The 17017-nt window shown below is 50.3% G+C and overlaps 1 protein-coding gene across 2 annotated transcripts in view; it reads right to left on the bottom strand.

The window, feature by feature from the left end:
• The window catches only part of LOC140455192 (guanylate-binding protein 3-like), a 39739-nt gene extending 39163 nt beyond the window's left edge, over window positions 1-576 (bottom strand). The window contains exon 1 of one of the 2 annotated variants that reach the window (XM_072549905.1): window positions 229-576. The gene's annotated coding sequence lies outside the window, so the exon portion shown is untranslated. The remainder of the gene's footprint in view (window positions 1-228) is intronic. The other variant, XM_072549906.1, reaches the window with a different exon arrangement.
• Between the last annotated feature and the right edge of the window lie 16441 nt (window positions 577-17017).

The following is a 17017-nucleotide window of genomic DNA, read 5'->3' as shown; positions in this document are numbered from 1 at the left end:
GTGCTTCCTAATAAACCTGCTGGACTAGAACCTGGAGTTGTGTGATTTTTAACTTAGTCTACCCCAGTCCAACACCGGCATCTCCACATCATTCTGCAGTCACCTCAGACTGCACCTTCCCCAGCGACTGAAACTTGTTTTCAAATGTTAACGTGTACCAAGTCCTGGGGGGGTACAGGTGTAAACAGAACAAACAAGGACCCACATTCATTAAACCATGCACTTTACCTTCCTGCTGCAGCGAAAGAGATTATGATCTGACAGCCGGCGAGGAACTCTGCCGCTCTTAAACAGCGGAGCAGGGAGAACGAAACTGAAAGCAGATTTCATTACCTGGAAACTGCTCACGGCTTTCCAGTAAATGCTGCAACACCCTGGTCTGGGGTTGGTACGTTTGCAGTTCGAGCATTGTTTGAGAAGTTATTCTACGTCATCTCCCTCAGGGGAGGGGGATCAAAGTGACCGGGAACTCGGAGTGGCATTGGCAAAGGATAACCTTGTATGGAATCCTCAATGAGCTGCGGGTATTTTAGACACCATGGGGGAGGGGGAATGCGACTGAATTGCTGGAGGGATTTTCAGCAGAAACCTCTCCCTGCCCCCAGGGTGGTCCAGTTCTGGCTCATATCTTATACCGACTCCAGGATCTGCTTTACAGTCCCCCCTCACTTCCTCCACCCCCACTCCTCCTCACAGTCCCCCTCATCCCCTCCACCCCCACTCCCCCTCACAGTCCCCCTCATCCCCTTCACACCCACTCCCCCTCACAGTCCCCCTCATCCCCTCCACCCCCACTCCTCCTCACAGTCCCCCTCATCCCCTCCACCCCCACTCCTCCTCACAGTCCCCCTCATCCCCTTCACACCCACTCCCCCTCACAGTCCCCCTCATCCCCTTCACACCCACTCCCCCTCACAGTCCCCCTCATCCCCTTCACACCCACTCCCCCTCACAGTCCCCCTCATCCCCTTCACACCCACTCCCCCTCACAGTCCCCCTCATCCCCAACACCCCCACTCCCCCTCACAGTCCCCCTCATCCCCTTCACACCCACTCCCCCTCACAGTCCCCCTCATCCCCGCCAGCCCCACTCCCCCTCACAGTCCCCCTCATCCCCAACACCCCCACTCCCCCTCATCCCCAACACCCCCACTCCCCCTCACAGTCCCCCTCATCCCCGCCAGCCCCACTCCCCCTCACAGTCCCCCTCACCCTCCACCCCCACTCCCCCTCATCCCCTCGACACCCACTCCTCCAAACAGTCCCCCTCATCCCCAACACCCCACTTCCCCTCACAGTCCCCCTCACTTCCTCCACTCCCACTCCCCCTCACAGACCCCCTCATCCCCTCCACACCCACACCCCCTCATCCAAACCACCCACAGTCCCTCATCCCCACCACCCACTGTCCCCCTCACTCTCTCCACCCCCACTCACCCTCACTCTCTCCACCCCACTCACCCTCACAGTCCCCCTCATCCCCTCCACACCCACTCCCCCTCACAGTCCCCCTCACTCTCCCCACTCCCACTCCCCCTCACAGTCCCCCTCACTCTCTCCACCCCCACTCACCCTCATAGACCCCCTCACTCTCTCCACTCCTACTTCCCCTCACAGTCCCCCTCACTCTCTCCACCCCCACACCCCTCTCACAGCCCTCCTCACTCCCTCCACTCCCACACCCCTCTCACAGCCCTCCTCACTCCCTCCACCCCCATTCCCCTCACAGTCCCCCTCACTCTCGCCACTCTCACTCCCGCCTCACAATCCCCCTCACTCCCTACACCCTCACTCCCCCCTCACAGTCCCTCTCACTCTCTCCACCCTCACTCCCCCCTCACAGACCCCTCACTCCCGCCACCCCCACTCACCCCTCACAGCCCTCTTCACTCATTACATCCCCTTCCCCTACTAGCCCCTCACAGCCCTCCTCACTCACTCCATCTCCCCTCACTCCCCCCCTTGCTCACTCCATCCCCCCTCCACTCACGCATCCTCTCCTTCACACCATTACCCCTCAGTCCTCCAGCTCACCCCTCACTCACCCCACACTCCCCACACTCACCCCGCACTCTCCCCGCACTCTCCCCACTCACCCCTCACTCTCCCCACTCACCCCCCCACTCACCCCTCACTCTCCCCACTCACCCCTCACTCCCTGCACTCACCCCTCACTGCACCCACTCATTCTTCACTCCCCCCACTCACCCCTCACTCCCCGCACTCACCCCTCACTCTCCCCACTCCTCCACTCACCCCTCACTCACCCCACTCACCCCTCACTCCCCGCACTCACCCCTCACTCTCCCCACTCCCACTCACCCCTCACTCCCCCCACTCACCCCTCACTCCCCCCACTCACCCCTCACTCCCCCCACTCACCCCCACTCTCCCCAAAAAACCCTCACTCACCCTGCACTCTCCCCTTACTCGCCCCACTCACCTCTCACTCTCCCTACTCACCCCTCACTCCCCGCACTCACCCCCACTCTCCCCAAAAAATCCCTCACTCTCCCCAATACCCCCTCACTCTCCCCAATCCTCTCCCCAACCCCCCTCACTCTCCCCAATCCCCCCTCACTCTCCCCAATCCCCCCTCACTCTCTCCAATCCCCCCTCACTCTCTTCAACCCCCCCTCACTCTCTTCAACCCCCGTCACTCTCCTCAACCCCCCTCACTCTCCACAATCCTCTCTCTCACTCTCCCCAACACCCCCTCATTCTCCCCAAGCCCCCCTCACTCTCCCCAATCCTCTCCCTCACTCTCCCCAATCCTCTCCCTCACTCTCCCCAACCCCCCTCACTCTCCCCAACCCCCCTCACTCTCCCCAACACCCCCTCACTCTCCCCAATCCACCCTCACTCTCCCCAACACTGCCCTCACTCTCCTCAACCCCCCTCACTCTCCCCAATCCCCCCTCACTCTCCCCAACACTGCCCTCACTTTCCTCAACCCCCCTCACTCTCCCCAATCCCCCCTCACTCTATCTAATCCTCTCCCTCACTCTCCCCAACCCCTCTCACTCTCCCCAACCCCCCTCACTCTCCCCAATCCCCCCTCACTCTCCCCAATCCCCCCTCACTCTCCCCAATCCCCCCTCACTCTCCCCAAACCCCCTCACTCTCCTCAACCCCCCTCACTCTCCTCAACCCCCCTCACGCTCTTCAACCCCCCTCACTCTCCACAATCCTCTCCCTCACTCTCCTCAACCCCCCTCACTCTCCCCAATCCCCCCTCACTCTCCCCAACACCCCCCACTCTCCCCAACATCTCCCACTCTCCCCAACACCCTCACTCTCCTTAACCCCTCTCACTCTCCACAATCCTCTCCCTGACTCTCCCTAGCACCCCCTCACTCTCCCCAATCCCCCCTCACTCTCCCCAATCCCCCCTCACTCTCCCCAAACCCCCTCACTCTCCTCAACCCCCCTCACTCTCCTCAACCCCCCTCACGCTCTTCAACCCCCCTCACTCTCCACAATCCTCTCCCTCACTCTCCTCAACCCCCCTCACTTTCCCCAATCCCCCCTCACTCTCCCCAACACCCCCCACTCTCCCCAACATCTCCCACTCTCCCCAACACCCTCACTCTCCTTAACCCCTCTCACTCTCCACAATCCTCTCCCTGACTCTCCCTAGCACCCCCTCACTCTCCCCAGCACCCCCTTACTCTCCCCAACCCCCCCCTCACTCTCCACAATCCTCTCCCTCACTCTCCCCAACATCCCCTCACTCTCCCCAGCACCCCCTCACTCTCCCCAATCCTCTCCCTCACTCTCAACCCCCCTCATTCTCCTCAACCCCCTCACTCTCCACAATCCTCTCCCTCACTCTCCCCAACACCCCGTCACTCTCCCCAACACCCCCCTCACTCTCCCCTACCCTCTCACTCTCCCCAATCCCCCCTCATTCTCTCCAATGCCCCTTCACTCTCCTCAACCCCCTCACTCTTTCCAATCCGCCCCACTCTCCTCAACCCCCCTCACTCTTCCCAATCCTCCCCCATATTCTCCCTAATCCTCCCCCATATTCTCCCGAATCCTCCCCCATATTCTCCCGAATCCTCCCCCATATTCTCCCTAATCCTCCCCCATATTCTCCCCAATCCTCCCCCATATTCTCCCCAATCCTCCCCCATATTCTCCCTAATCCTCCCCCATATTCTCCCGAATCCTCCCCCATATTCTCCCGAATCCTCCCCCATATTCTCCCGAATCCTCCCCATATTCTCCCGAATCCTCCCCCATATTCTCCCCAATCCTCCCCCATATTCTCCCCAATCCTCCCCCATATTCTCCCTAATCCTCCCCCATATTCTCCCTAATCCTCCCCCATATTCTCCCCAATCCTCCCCCATATTCTCCCTAATCCTCCCCCATATTCTCCCTAATCCTCCCCCATATTCTCCCTAATCCTCCCCCATATTCTCCCTAATCCTCCCCCATATTCTCCCTAATCCTCCCCCATATTCTCCCCAATCCTCCCCCATATTCTCCCTAATCCTCCCCCATATTCTCCCCAATCCTCCCCCATATTCTCCCCAATCCTCTCCCATATTCTCCCTAATCCTCCCCCATATTCTCCCTAATCCTCCCCCATATTCTCCCCAATCCTCCCCCATATTCTCCCCAATCCTCCCCCATATTCTCCCTAATCCTCCCCCATATTCTCCCTAATCCTCCCCCATATTCTCCCCAATCCTCCCCCATATTCTCCCCAATCCTCCCCCATATTCTCCCTAATCCTCCCCCATATTCTCCCCAATCCTCCCCCATATTCTCCCCAATCCTCCCCCATATTCTCCCTTGCTTGCTCCTGCAATGCCTCACTAACACCTACCCTTCTTCCTCCCTTCTTACTACCCACCCTCACAGACCCCCCTTACTCCTGCCCACCCTGAGTGATCCTTCTCATTGCCCTCCACACTCACTCCCAGAGCCTGGCTCTCCCCCTACATGCTCACTCCTGGTCTCCTCATTTCACCTCATCTCATTCTCGTCCCTGCCGGAACAACGATCGGGTTCCCTGAGTCCTCATTATCCACTCCAACCCCCTCCCCCAGTCTCCACCTTCAAAGGACCATCCTCCGCCATTCTGCCCCTCCCCCACCAGACACATCCTGCCCTCCCCTGCACGTGAGCATCCCATGGGGACCACTCCCTCCACCACACCCTCGTTCACTCCTCCATTACTCCAAACACTTCCCCACTATCTCCCACCCCTGCCCCCATCCCCGGTACCTTCCCCTGCAATCGCAGGAGGAGTGACTGGCCCTCTCTCACCTGAGGGAGGGATTGTGTCGTTTCATTCAGGAATCTCCTGTCCTCAGGCAGCAGCTCATCAACCAGGTGAGGCAGCACCTACACCTGCTATTAACTGCCTTTCTGGGAATCGCCCCTGCCCCGTTCAGTCTGTAAGGCCAGAGGGATGACATCGGCCAGTATGGAAACTAGCTTGCATCCTTTGGGAATTTCCTTCTTGACTGAGGAGCTTGCTTTATTCCTGTTCCAGCCCATTTCTCTATCACCAATCTCCCTCACATGCCAACCTTTCAACTCGGCTTCCTCTGGGAACATTTGGAAGTCTCTGATGTCTAATTCCAAAGTTGGAAAAGGGGTGGTGTGGGTCACTCAGACTCAGCAGTTTCCCCTTTGCAACTGGTATCCCTAATCTCCAAAGGAGATCATTAAAGATCTACTAGGATGCTACTTGGACCTGAAGGTTTGAGTTATAAGGAGAGGTTGCACAGACTGGGACTTGTTTTCTCCTGGAGCGTAGGAGGCTGAGGGGTGGCCTTATAGAGATCTATAAACTCATGAGGGGCATAGATAAGCCACAGCTTTTCCCCAGTATAGGGGAATCTAAAACGAGAGGGCATAGGTTTAAGGTGAGAGGGGAGAGATACAGAAAGGTCCAGAGGGGCAGCCTGGTGAGGGGAGAGATACAGAAAGGCACAGAGGGTGGTGAGTGTCTGGAACAGGCTGCTAGAGTTAGTGGTGGAGGCGAGTGCAACTTTATCATTTAAGAAACTTTTAGACAGGTACATGGATGGGACAGAGAGGGAGGGATACGGACCAAACACAGACAAATGGGACTAGTTTAAATTGGGAAAACTGGGCGGCATGGACAGGTTGGGCCGAAGGGTCTGTTTCCATGCTCTTGATCTCTCTGACTGTATAACGATGTGTCTGTTTGGGCCTTTCTTCTGTTTTTCAAATTCAACTTTCAGCGAGTAAACATGTCCCTGAGTTCAAAGGCCTGCTCCAAAATGCAACAGTTTATTTGGGGAAATGTGACAGGAGAATCCAGGAGCTGAACACTATTTAAATGGAGAAAGACTGCAGAAAGCTACAGAGTGGAGTGGTTAGGGAGTTCTCATCCATGAATCCCAAAAACACATAGAGATGGACAGCATGGAAACAGACCCTTCGACTAGTCCATGCCGACCAGATATCCGAACCTAATGGGCGGCATGGTGGCACAGTGGTTAGCACTACTGCCTCACAGCGCCAGGGACCCGGGTTCAATTCCCGCCTCAGGCGACTCTCTGTGTGGAGTTTGCACGTTCTCCCCGTGTCTGCGTGGGTTTCCTCCGGGTGCTCCGGTTTCCTCCCACACTCCAAAGATGTGCAGGTTAGGTGAATTGCCCATAGTGTTGGGTTAGGGGTATGGGTGGGTTGCGCTTCGGCAGGGCGGTGTGGACTTGTTGGGCCGAAGGGCCTGTTTCCACACTGTAAGTAATCTAATCTGGTCCCATTTGCCAGCACTTGGCCTAGGTCCCTCTGAACCCTTCCTATTCATATACCCAGCCAGATGCCTCTTAAATGCTGTAATTGTACCAGCCTTCACCACTTCCTCTGGCAGCTCATTCCATGCACACACCATCCTCCGTGAAAAAGCTGCCCCATAGGTCCCTTTTCAATCTTTCCCCTCTTGTTATCTGATTTCTGAAGGTTTCCCATTTTCTAGTGGTCCTTTAACCTGTGAATATCTGCCACCAATCAACTTTTGTAAGTTGCTGCCTAATCCGATCGAAATTGTCCTTTCTTCAATTGAGAACTCTGACCTTTAGATCCAGTCTATCCTTTTCCATCACTATTTTAATACTAATGGAATCATGATCACTTGCCCCAAAGTGCTCCCCCATTGACACCTTGCCCTGCCTTATTTCCCAAAAGTAAGTCAAGTTTGTACCTGCTCTAGTAGGTACATCCACATACTGAATCAGAAAGTGTTCTTGAACACACCTAACAAATTCCTCTCCATTCAAACTCTTAACACTAGGGCAGGCCCAGTCAATGTTTGGAAATTTAAACTCCCCTAGCATCACCAACCCATTATTCTTACAGATCACCTTACAAATGTGCTTCTCAATTTCCCATTGACTATTGGGAATGTCTATAATACAATCCCAATAAAGTGATCATCTCCTTCTTATTTCTCAGTTTCATCCAAATAACTTCCCTGAATGTACTCCTTGGAATTTCCTCCCTAATACTGCTGTAATGTTATCCCTCATTAAAAATGCCTGTTTTGCAACCCTTTCTAACTTTCCTATGCCATCTATACCCTGGAACATTAAGCTGCTAGTCCTATCCATCATGTTCTGTAACTGCTATGATATCCCAGTCCCACGCTTTCAGGTCATCTGCCTTTCCTGTCAGGTCTCTTGCATTGAAACAAATGCAGTTTAATTTATCAGTTCTTCCTTGTTCTCTGCTTTGTTCCTGCCTGCCCTGGCTATTTGACTTGCTTCTTTTCCCAACTGCACTAGCCTCAGACTGATCTTCCCCACTATCTCCCTGGCTCCCAACCTCCACTGGTTTAAATCTCCCCGCCAGTATATTAGTTCCCTTCCAATTCAAGTGCAATCCATCCTTCTTGTACAGGTCACTTCTAACCCAGAAGAGATTCCAATGATCCAAAAATGTGAACCCTTCTCCCCCTGCCCCAGCTCCTCAGCCACGCATTCATCCACTCTATCCTCCTATTCCTACCCTCACTAACTTGTAGCACTGGGAGTAATCCAGATATTACTATCCTCAAGGACCTCTTTTTTGACCTCCTGTCTAATTTCCTATATTCTTTTCATGGAATCTTGTCCTTTTCCCTTCCTATGTCATCAGTTCAAATGTGTACAACGACCTCCTGCTGGTCCCGCTCCACTTTGAGAATATTCTGTACTGTCTCCAAAATATCCTTGATCCTGGCACCCTGGAGGCAACACACCATTCTGATTTCTTGCTGCTGGCCACAGAAACATCATTCTGTGCCTCTGACTATCACAATCGATTGTTTGGAACCCGACATACCCCTCGTTACATTAGAGCCAATCTTGGGACCAGAAACCTGGCTGTTCATGCTACATTCCCCTGAGAATCCATCACCCTCTATGTTTTCCAAAGCAGCATACTTGCTTGAGGGGTATAGCCACAGGAGACTCCTGCACTACCTACCTTCCTCTCCTACTTTCCTGGCGATAACCCATCTACCTGACTGTATCAGTGGTTTTTCTCCCTTCCTATAAATGCCATCCATCACACACCCCAGCTCCTGTAAATTCCTCATTGCCTCTAACTGAAACTCCAACCGATCCATACGACCTGATAGGATTCACAACCAAACACACTTCCTGCAGACACAATCATCAGTAATGTGGAAATTCCCCTAATCTCACACACCTTGTACTATCTACAAGATACCCTGCAGAAACTCACCAAATATCCTCAGATGGCACCTTCCAAACCCATGACCACTTCCATCTAGTAGGACAAGGGCAGCAGGTACTTGGAACACCACACCTGCAAGTTTGCCTCCGAGCCCCTCACTTGGAAATATGCCTCCGTTCCTTCATAGTTGTTGGGTCAAAGTCCTGGAATTCCTACCCTACTTGCATTGTGGGTCAACCCACAGCAAGGAGACTGCAGCGATTCAAGAAGGCAACTCACGACCACCTTCTCAAGGGCAAATATCAATGCTGGCCTGAGTCCCACAAATGAATAAAGACAAACATCTGACAGGAAGAGCTCATCACTCTACTCAAGGCCATCTTTGCACCTTAATAATCGACAGAAAATAGCACCGTCTTACTGTTCTAAAACCACTGAGTCATAGAGAGTCATAGTCCAGTACGGAAACAGACCCTTTGGTCCAACTCATCCATGTCGATCAGAAATTCCAACCTTATCTAGTCCCATTTGCTAGCACTTGGCCCATATCCCTCCAAACCCTTCCTATTCATATACTCATCCAGCTTCCACCGAGTACAATTACACCATTTAAAAGGCTTCTGGATGGTTATATGAATAGGAAAGGTTGAGAGGGATATGGCCCAAATGTTGGATGGAAGTGGGAACAATTACAACACTTAAGAGACATCTAGCAGCTCATTCCATACATGCACCATCCTCTGTGTGAAAAAGTTGCCCCTTCGATCCCTCTCTCCTAAACTTATGCCCTCTAGTTCTGGACTTCCCCACCCCATTTACCCCATCCATGTCCCTCATGATTTTACAAACTTCTATAAGCCTCCGATGTTCCAGGGAAAACAGCCTCAGCCTATTCAACCTCTCCCTGTAGCTCAAATCCTCCAACCCAGGGAACACCCTTGTAAGGTCTCTTTGTTCAACAACACTCCTCAGGACCTTTCCATTAAGTGTGTAGGTCCTGCCCTGATTTGCTTTTCCAAAATGCAGCACCTCGCATTCATCTAAATTAAACTCCATCTGCCACTCCTCAGCCCTGGGATAACTTGAGATCCATGCTTTACATTTTAAAAAAAGTTTAATCTATCGACAAATCTCAATAAAACAAAAAATAATTCACCCTCCTCACTATAATAGATTTGCAGTCAAACAGAGTATGATTAGACTGGATAAACCACTTAGCTGTTCGCCTGTTGTGAATTTCTCCAAAGTCGACTGTGAATTCCACTGCTTGTTTATTCTTCTTCAACCTAACTCCCAAGTGTAGAGATTCTTGAAAATAACAGGTGACTGTGGAAGTTCACTGTCCGGACAGTCCAATGTGCAAGTTGACTGCTCCCTTTCATTCTCACTTCCCTCCGAGTCCCTGTTCTCTCCATTCTTTCAAAGTACCTTGTTTTAATCTTCTTTTCCCAAAGTTCCAAAACAATGCATAGCTTATAAAACAGTGATTACCGCTCCAAGAATCTGAGGGAATCAGCTCCAACACAGAAAAAAAAATCCTCAAAGTGGGGGCGATTCTTTACACGCACAATTTTCTTCTGTCCTCCACCTGGATTACCCAGAATCCAACAGGAAGGCGAACAAAACACTGTACTTTCTTTCAAAGGGAATGGAATGTAAAAGCCAAGAGCTTTTGCTAAAACATTTATGAGGCACCAGTCAACAGCAGCTGGAATGCTGTGAAAAGTTTTGGGTTGCGTTTTCTAAAGAAAGGTGTACCAACATTGGAGGCAGTCCAGTCAAGGTTCGTAGGCCGATCCCAGGTCTGGGGGGACTATATTATGAGGAGAAGTTGACTAGGTTGGGCCTGTACTTCTTGGAATATAGAAGGAGGAGGGACGAATGGATTGGAACATACAAGATTCTTAGGGGATTTGAGACGGGAGATGTGGAGAGGTTTCTCCTTGTGAGAGAGTCTCGGGTGAGAGGGGCATCATCCCAGGAGAACGGGTTGCATTGAAATGAGAAGGGGTCTTTCTTTTGTCACTCTGAGAGGAGTGAATCTGTGGAATACGCTACCGCAGAGGGATGTCGAGGTTGGGTCATTCGGTATACCCAAGGCTGAGCGAGATTTTTAATGAGGTTTGGAAGCAAGAGTTGTGGGAGAAAAGGCACGAAAGTGGAGCTGAGGATTATCAGGTCAGCCATGTTCCATTGAATGGCAGAGCAGACTCATTGGGCTGAATGGCCTATATTTGCCGCTCCATCTAACAGTTTTATTATTTGATTTCTGTCAGTACGATCATCACAATTCAAAATGCTTCCTCCAGTGAATATCTACAGGTATTCGCAGTGTTTCATTTCCCCCCCAGAAACAGACAGGAGCAGGGTCAACCTCACCCTGTGCATCTTCCTTTCAGTCAATCTCTCTGGCTGCAGCAAAGGTCCTGAGCTCAACCAGCACCATGTTGCTATTGGCCTCTGCTTCCTGCCCTGACCCAGACACATGTTCTGACTGGCCAACCTCTGCAATAGTGACAGTCTGTGTTTGGTCAGTTCACCTACCCAATCCCCACCCTGACAAGCCTCCCAGAAACAGAAAATTCACCTCCATGTCTATCTGCATAGGTTGTTTCCATGGGAACCAAGCTATATTCTGGTGTGAGGTCAGAACCCCTCTCCCCTGACTCGCCTGATGATGGGAATGTGAAGTCGCCTCTCTCCCCAGATTCAGCAACAGCCTCTGAAACTACCAGACAAATGCAAGGCTTTTCATTTAAAGGATCAAATTGAGGTGTACATTACACTATAAATGGCAGAGAATCCTTAAGAACATTAACAAACAGATGGAACTGGGCGTGCAGAAGGATGTTGTGAAACTTGAAAGGATCAGAAAAGTTTTACAAGGATGTTGCCAGGATTGGAGTGTTTCAGCTATAGGGAGAGACTGAACAGGCTGGGGCTGTTTTTCCTGGAGCGTTTGAGGCTGAGGGGTGTCATTACAGAAGTTTATAAAATCATGAGGGGCATGGATAGGAGAAATAGACAAAGTTTTTTTCCCTGGGGTAGGGGAGTGCAGAACTAGAGGGCATAGGTTTAGGGTGAGAGGGGAAAGATAAATAAGGGATCTAAGCATCAACTTTTTCATGCAGAGGGTGGTACGTGTATGGAATGAGCTGCCAGAGGAAGTGGTGGAGGCCGACACAATTACAGCATTTAAAAGGCATCTGGGTGGGTACATGGAAAGGAAGGGTTTTGAGGGATATGGGCCAGGTGCTGGCAAGTGGGAATTGATTGGGTTGGGATATCTGGTCGGCATGGACGATTTGGACCAAATGGTCTGTTTCCGTGCTGTACACTTCTATGATTCTATGAAACTAAAATACCTTGTACAATGAAAGGGAAGTGGCCAGTTCGCCCAACTCAGGGTTTTTTTTTTCTGGTTTGCTTTGGCTTGGTTTTAGCAAGCAGTTAGTTTGAAGTTGCTGGTCAAGTTTTAGCTGGGGACCCAAAGACGTGGTTCCATGTTGATTTTCTCTCTCTCTGCAACCTCTCTCCTGTCATTGCCTGTGTTTGAATTTACCTTTTTGCCAAGGGGTGTTTTATGGGACATTGCAGGAAATCAAAACAGCTCTTCATTTTCACATAGTTATATTATTCTAAGCTTGGTTTTCTTTTGTTCATGTGAAAGTAAATTCTGTTGTGTTTAAAACCAAGTGGTTTGACCAGCTGCACCGCTCCTGGAATATTCACCTCACGTCAGCTTAAAACAAGGGCTCCCTTGTTAAAATGTTTTGAGGGGTCTGGCCTGGGCCATAACAATACACAGGTGGCAACATAGGTGCCCAAAGTGATGCAGAAGGCATATGGTATGCTTGCCTTCGTTCAGCAGGTCATGGATTACAAAAGTTGGCAAACCATGTTGTAGCTATATTATTAGGTTGCATTTGGAGTATTGGTCACCACATTATTAGAAGGACATGGAAGTTTTGGAGAGAGTGCAGAGAAGGTTCACCAGGATGTCACCTGGTCTCGCGGGCATTGCCTATGAGGAAAGGTTAAAAAGACTAGGATTGTTTTCACTGGAAAGACGGCGACTGAGAGGAGACCTGATAAAGTCTACAACATGAGAGGCAGAGATAGGTTGGATAACCAGAGGCTTTTTTCCAGGGTTGAAGTTTCAATTACAAGGGTGGACAGGGTCACTGGGAGAGGGGGCAAGTTTAAGGGAGATGTGTGAGGGAAGTTTTTCACACAGAGAGCGGTAGGAACCAGAAGAGGTGATGGCAGCAGGTACATTAGCAACATTTAAGAGGCATCTGGATGGTTACATGAATAGGGAAGGAATAGAGGGATACAGACCAAATAAGGGCAGAAGATTTGTCTGTAAGTTTAGTCAGGGCATGATGTTCGGCACAGACATGGAGAGACGAAGGGCCTATTCCTGTGCTGTACCTCTCTTTTGCTCTTTTGTTCTCTTTGTCTCACTTATTCTGTCGGTTTTTGCATATTGTATGTTTGAGCACAACAGGAATTGAGAGGAGCCTCAATGTACACAGTCATGTAGGAGAAACCACACACTTGTTATTTGACCTTTTTACCACAAAGCTATCAGCAAGGTGTCAACATGATTTAACAAGCGTTAGCATAATTTGTGTTTTTATTCCCCTTTTCTTTCCACACGTGATTAGAAGAGAGCGCAGTTTATTGACGGGCCAAATGCTGAGTGAAAATTGTTCTCAGGATAATTTCTCCACACACACACACACACACAAAGGAGAATATGAAATTCGGATGCTATCTCACAGACAGTGTTGTAATCCTGAACCCAGGAACCAATACAGTTATGTTGTGCTCTCCTGAACCCTCATGAACTAGTGCTGATGTGTCTCGCTTTCTCCCCCAAGAGGCAATAAGGCAACATTGCGGATCTAAGCCACAGGGGAGGCAATGGCTTAGCCCTAGTCGTATTATTGTTGGGCTACTAGTCAAGAAACTCAGCTAGTGTTCTGGTTCAAATCCTGCCACAGCAGATGGTGGACTCTGTATTTAGTAAATACCTGGAATTAAAAATTACACAGAGGGTGGTTTGTGTGTGGAATGAGCTTTGTTAAGAAGTGCTTGATGTGGGGACAAGAACATCAAGTGGGCTCATTTAAAATTCATTTGGATGGACACACGTTTTGGAGGGATATGGTCCAGGAGCAGGCAGGTGGAACTTGTTTAATTTGGGATTATGGTCGACATGGACTGGTTGAACCAAAGGGTCTGTTTCTGTGCTGTAATGACTCGATCTAAAGCTGACTATGAAACCACTATTGATTGTCAGAAAAATCAATCTGGTTCTCAAATGTCCTTCAGGGAAGGAAATTCCCCCATCCTCACTTGGTCTCACCAACTCGTGACTCCTGACCCAATGTGGTTTAAGTCTCAGCAAGGACCTGGCTTCACCTGTGGAGAGGAAAGAGAATTCCTGTCTGGGAGTACAGTCACCGGGACAGTTCTCAGAAAGGGTCACTGGACCCAAGCTGTCAACTCCCGAAATGCTGCCAGACCTGCTGAATTTCTCCAGCTATTTCTGTGTTTGTGTCAGATATTCAGCATCTGCAGCTCTTTGTTTTCTTCTGAAAATCCTTGGGTCTGGGTAAGTGATAGTGAAGTGTCAACTGGGGAAGGGGCTAGAATTCTGAGCAGACCCCAGTCCTGACGGGTGTGCTGTTTCCACCCAGTTGTCACTTCACAGTGTTAAAAAAAGCTAAAGAAAAAGACCACCAGTCCTTCCTCCAATTCTACCAAACTGAGGTTGTGAGTACCAAGGGAAACAGGAGTTTAAAACCCATTTCCCAAAGAAAGATGAAATTCTGAGTGTTTCCATGCACAAAGAACTCTTCCCCCAGGATGTAGAGTGGAGTTGGGAAACCACCCTATCACACTACAATCCTGCAGCTATTAGACACAGCCAGCCACAGCAGGATGGGTCCCAGCCCGTGCCTCAGAACCATCTTCTTCTATATCGGTGGTTGGCTTTAGGCTGGAACAGCAGATGCTGGAGTCTGTACTGAAAACAACAAATGCTGGAGATCACAACGGGTCAGGCAGCATCAAAGCTAACATTTCAAGTCTGATGACTCGTCATCAGAGCACATTAGGCTGGATCGTATTCCCGATTTTATGGACTTCACATTTTGCTGCAGGATTCCTGGCCTCTAACCAATGTTTGACAGCAGCCATTGAGGGGTTCGTAATCAGGTATTACCCCTTCATACACATCATGCCAGACAAATCCAAAACTGGAATTATGTTTTAATTTCATAAGATGGGCACACGATATACATCCATTTTACACGGTGTGCCTTCTCATTTGTTGAAGGCTTTGTCCCTTGATGTAAAATCTGAAAGGAGCAAGTTCTTACTGAGAATTGCTCCAGCAAAGCTGTAAACCTCATCAGGAAACTGCGAGACATTCTTTGACTGCACACTCCAAATTAAAACCGTTAGAGTCGGGAACTGTGATATATATCTCCATCTCAGAATGAGGTGTGGCTCAGAGGGGAATGTGACTGATGCAGCGGATGAAGACCTGAACAGGCCGGGTCTTGACGGCGGAGCGAACAAGCTGGGTCTCGTGGCGGAGCAAACGTGCCGAGTCTCACCGCGGGGCGAATGGGTCAAGCCCCAGGGCGGAGCAAACTGGCCGAGTCCAACCGCAGAGCGAACAGATGTAGTCCCACGGCGGAGCGAATGGGCTGAGCCCCACAGTGGAGCGAATGGACCAAGCCCCACGGTGGAGCAAACAGGCCAAGTCCCACGGTGGAGTGAATGGGCCGGGTCCCACAGCAGAGCAGGGAGAATAGGCTGAAACCCTGAAACAGACCCTTCGGTCCAACTGGTCCATGCCGACCAGATACCCTACATTAATTTAGTTCCATTTGCCAGCATTTGACTAAGGTCCCTCCAAACTCTTCCTATTCATATAACCATCCTTTTAAATGCAATAATTGGACCAGCCTCCACCACTTCCTCTGGCAGCTTATTCCATACACGCACCATCCCCTGCTTGGAAAAGTTGCCACTCAACCTTTTTAAATCTTTCCCTGTGCACCTTAAACCTATGCCCTCTGGTTTTGCACAAAGTCACATATCACCAGGTTATGGTCAAACAGGTTTATTTGAAATCACAAGCTTTTGAAGCACTGCTCCTTCGTCAGGTGACTCCAAAAGCTTGTGATTTCAAATAAACCTGTTTGACTATAACCTGGTGTCATGTGATTTCTGCCCTTTGTCCACCTCAGTCCATCACCAGCATTTCCACATCACCTCTAGTTTTTGATTCCTCCTATGCACCTTCGAGTGCAGTAACATTGCAATCTCCTGTGCACAGTAATGTCTGAAGATTCTGCTTATTGTCTGGGCCAGTTTACCTCTCGGATGTGGTCAGGGAAGTTGCCCAAACACTGCAGATATTTCAATGTTTTTAGTATTTCTGCTCACTCCTTACTCAAAGAAATAGGAAACTGAAACTGTTTTCTAGCACTGGCCAGTTCCGTAGTTGAATCAGAACAAACCCCAGCCACGGAATTTCTGGCTGAAAGTGAGACTGCGGGGAATGATGATGAAGTTATTTATGGATCAAGAAAAAGGATGAAGACAGCTGCTGCATGGAAAGAATAACTTTCACTTTTGACTTATTTCAGTTCCTGAATTAGTGGATGTTCTTGTCACTGAGACGGAAGAAATGCAGGGTTCTGTTCTGAGTGCACCACACCACGGCTCACAATATCAATTTAACTATTCTCCACAGTTAGCAAAATGGCTAATCAATTTTTTTTTAAGTTTGTTCACAGGATGTGAGCGTTGCTGGCGGGGCCCAGCATTTATTGCCCATTGAGAAAGTGCTTTTTTCTGAACCACTGCAGTCCATGAGTTGCAGGTAGACCCGCAATGCCCTTAGGGAGGGAGTTACATGGATTTGGACCTTGTGACCCTGAAGGAACTGTGATATATATCTCCAACTCAGAATAAGGAGTGGCTCAGAGGGAAATGTGACTGATGCTGAAGACCTGAACAGGCCGGGTCCCCATGGCAGAGCAAACAGGCCAGCCACACAGTAGAGCGCAGGGCGGAGTGAATGGACCGAGCCCCACAATGGAGCAAACAGGCTGAGTCCCACGATGGAGTGAACGTGCCGAGTCCCTCAGCGGAGCAAATGGGTCAAGTCCCACAGTGGAGCAAAAGGAACGAGCCCCACCGCAGAGCGAATGGGCCAAGCCCCACGGCAGATCAAACGGGCCAAGTCCCATCGCGGAGCGAACAGACCTAGTCCCACGGTGGAGCAAACAGGCCAAGTCCCACAGCGGAGTGAATGGGC

Source organism: Chiloscyllium punctatum, chromosome 30 (genome assembly GCF_047496795.1).
Source record: "Chiloscyllium punctatum isolate Juve2018m chromosome 30, sChiPun1.3, whole genome shotgun sequence".
NCBI classification, from domain to species: Eukaryota; Metazoa; Chordata; class Chondrichthyes; order Orectolobiformes; family Hemiscylliidae; genus Chiloscyllium; species Chiloscyllium punctatum.
This window is presented reverse-complemented; position numbering and strand designations above follow the sequence as displayed.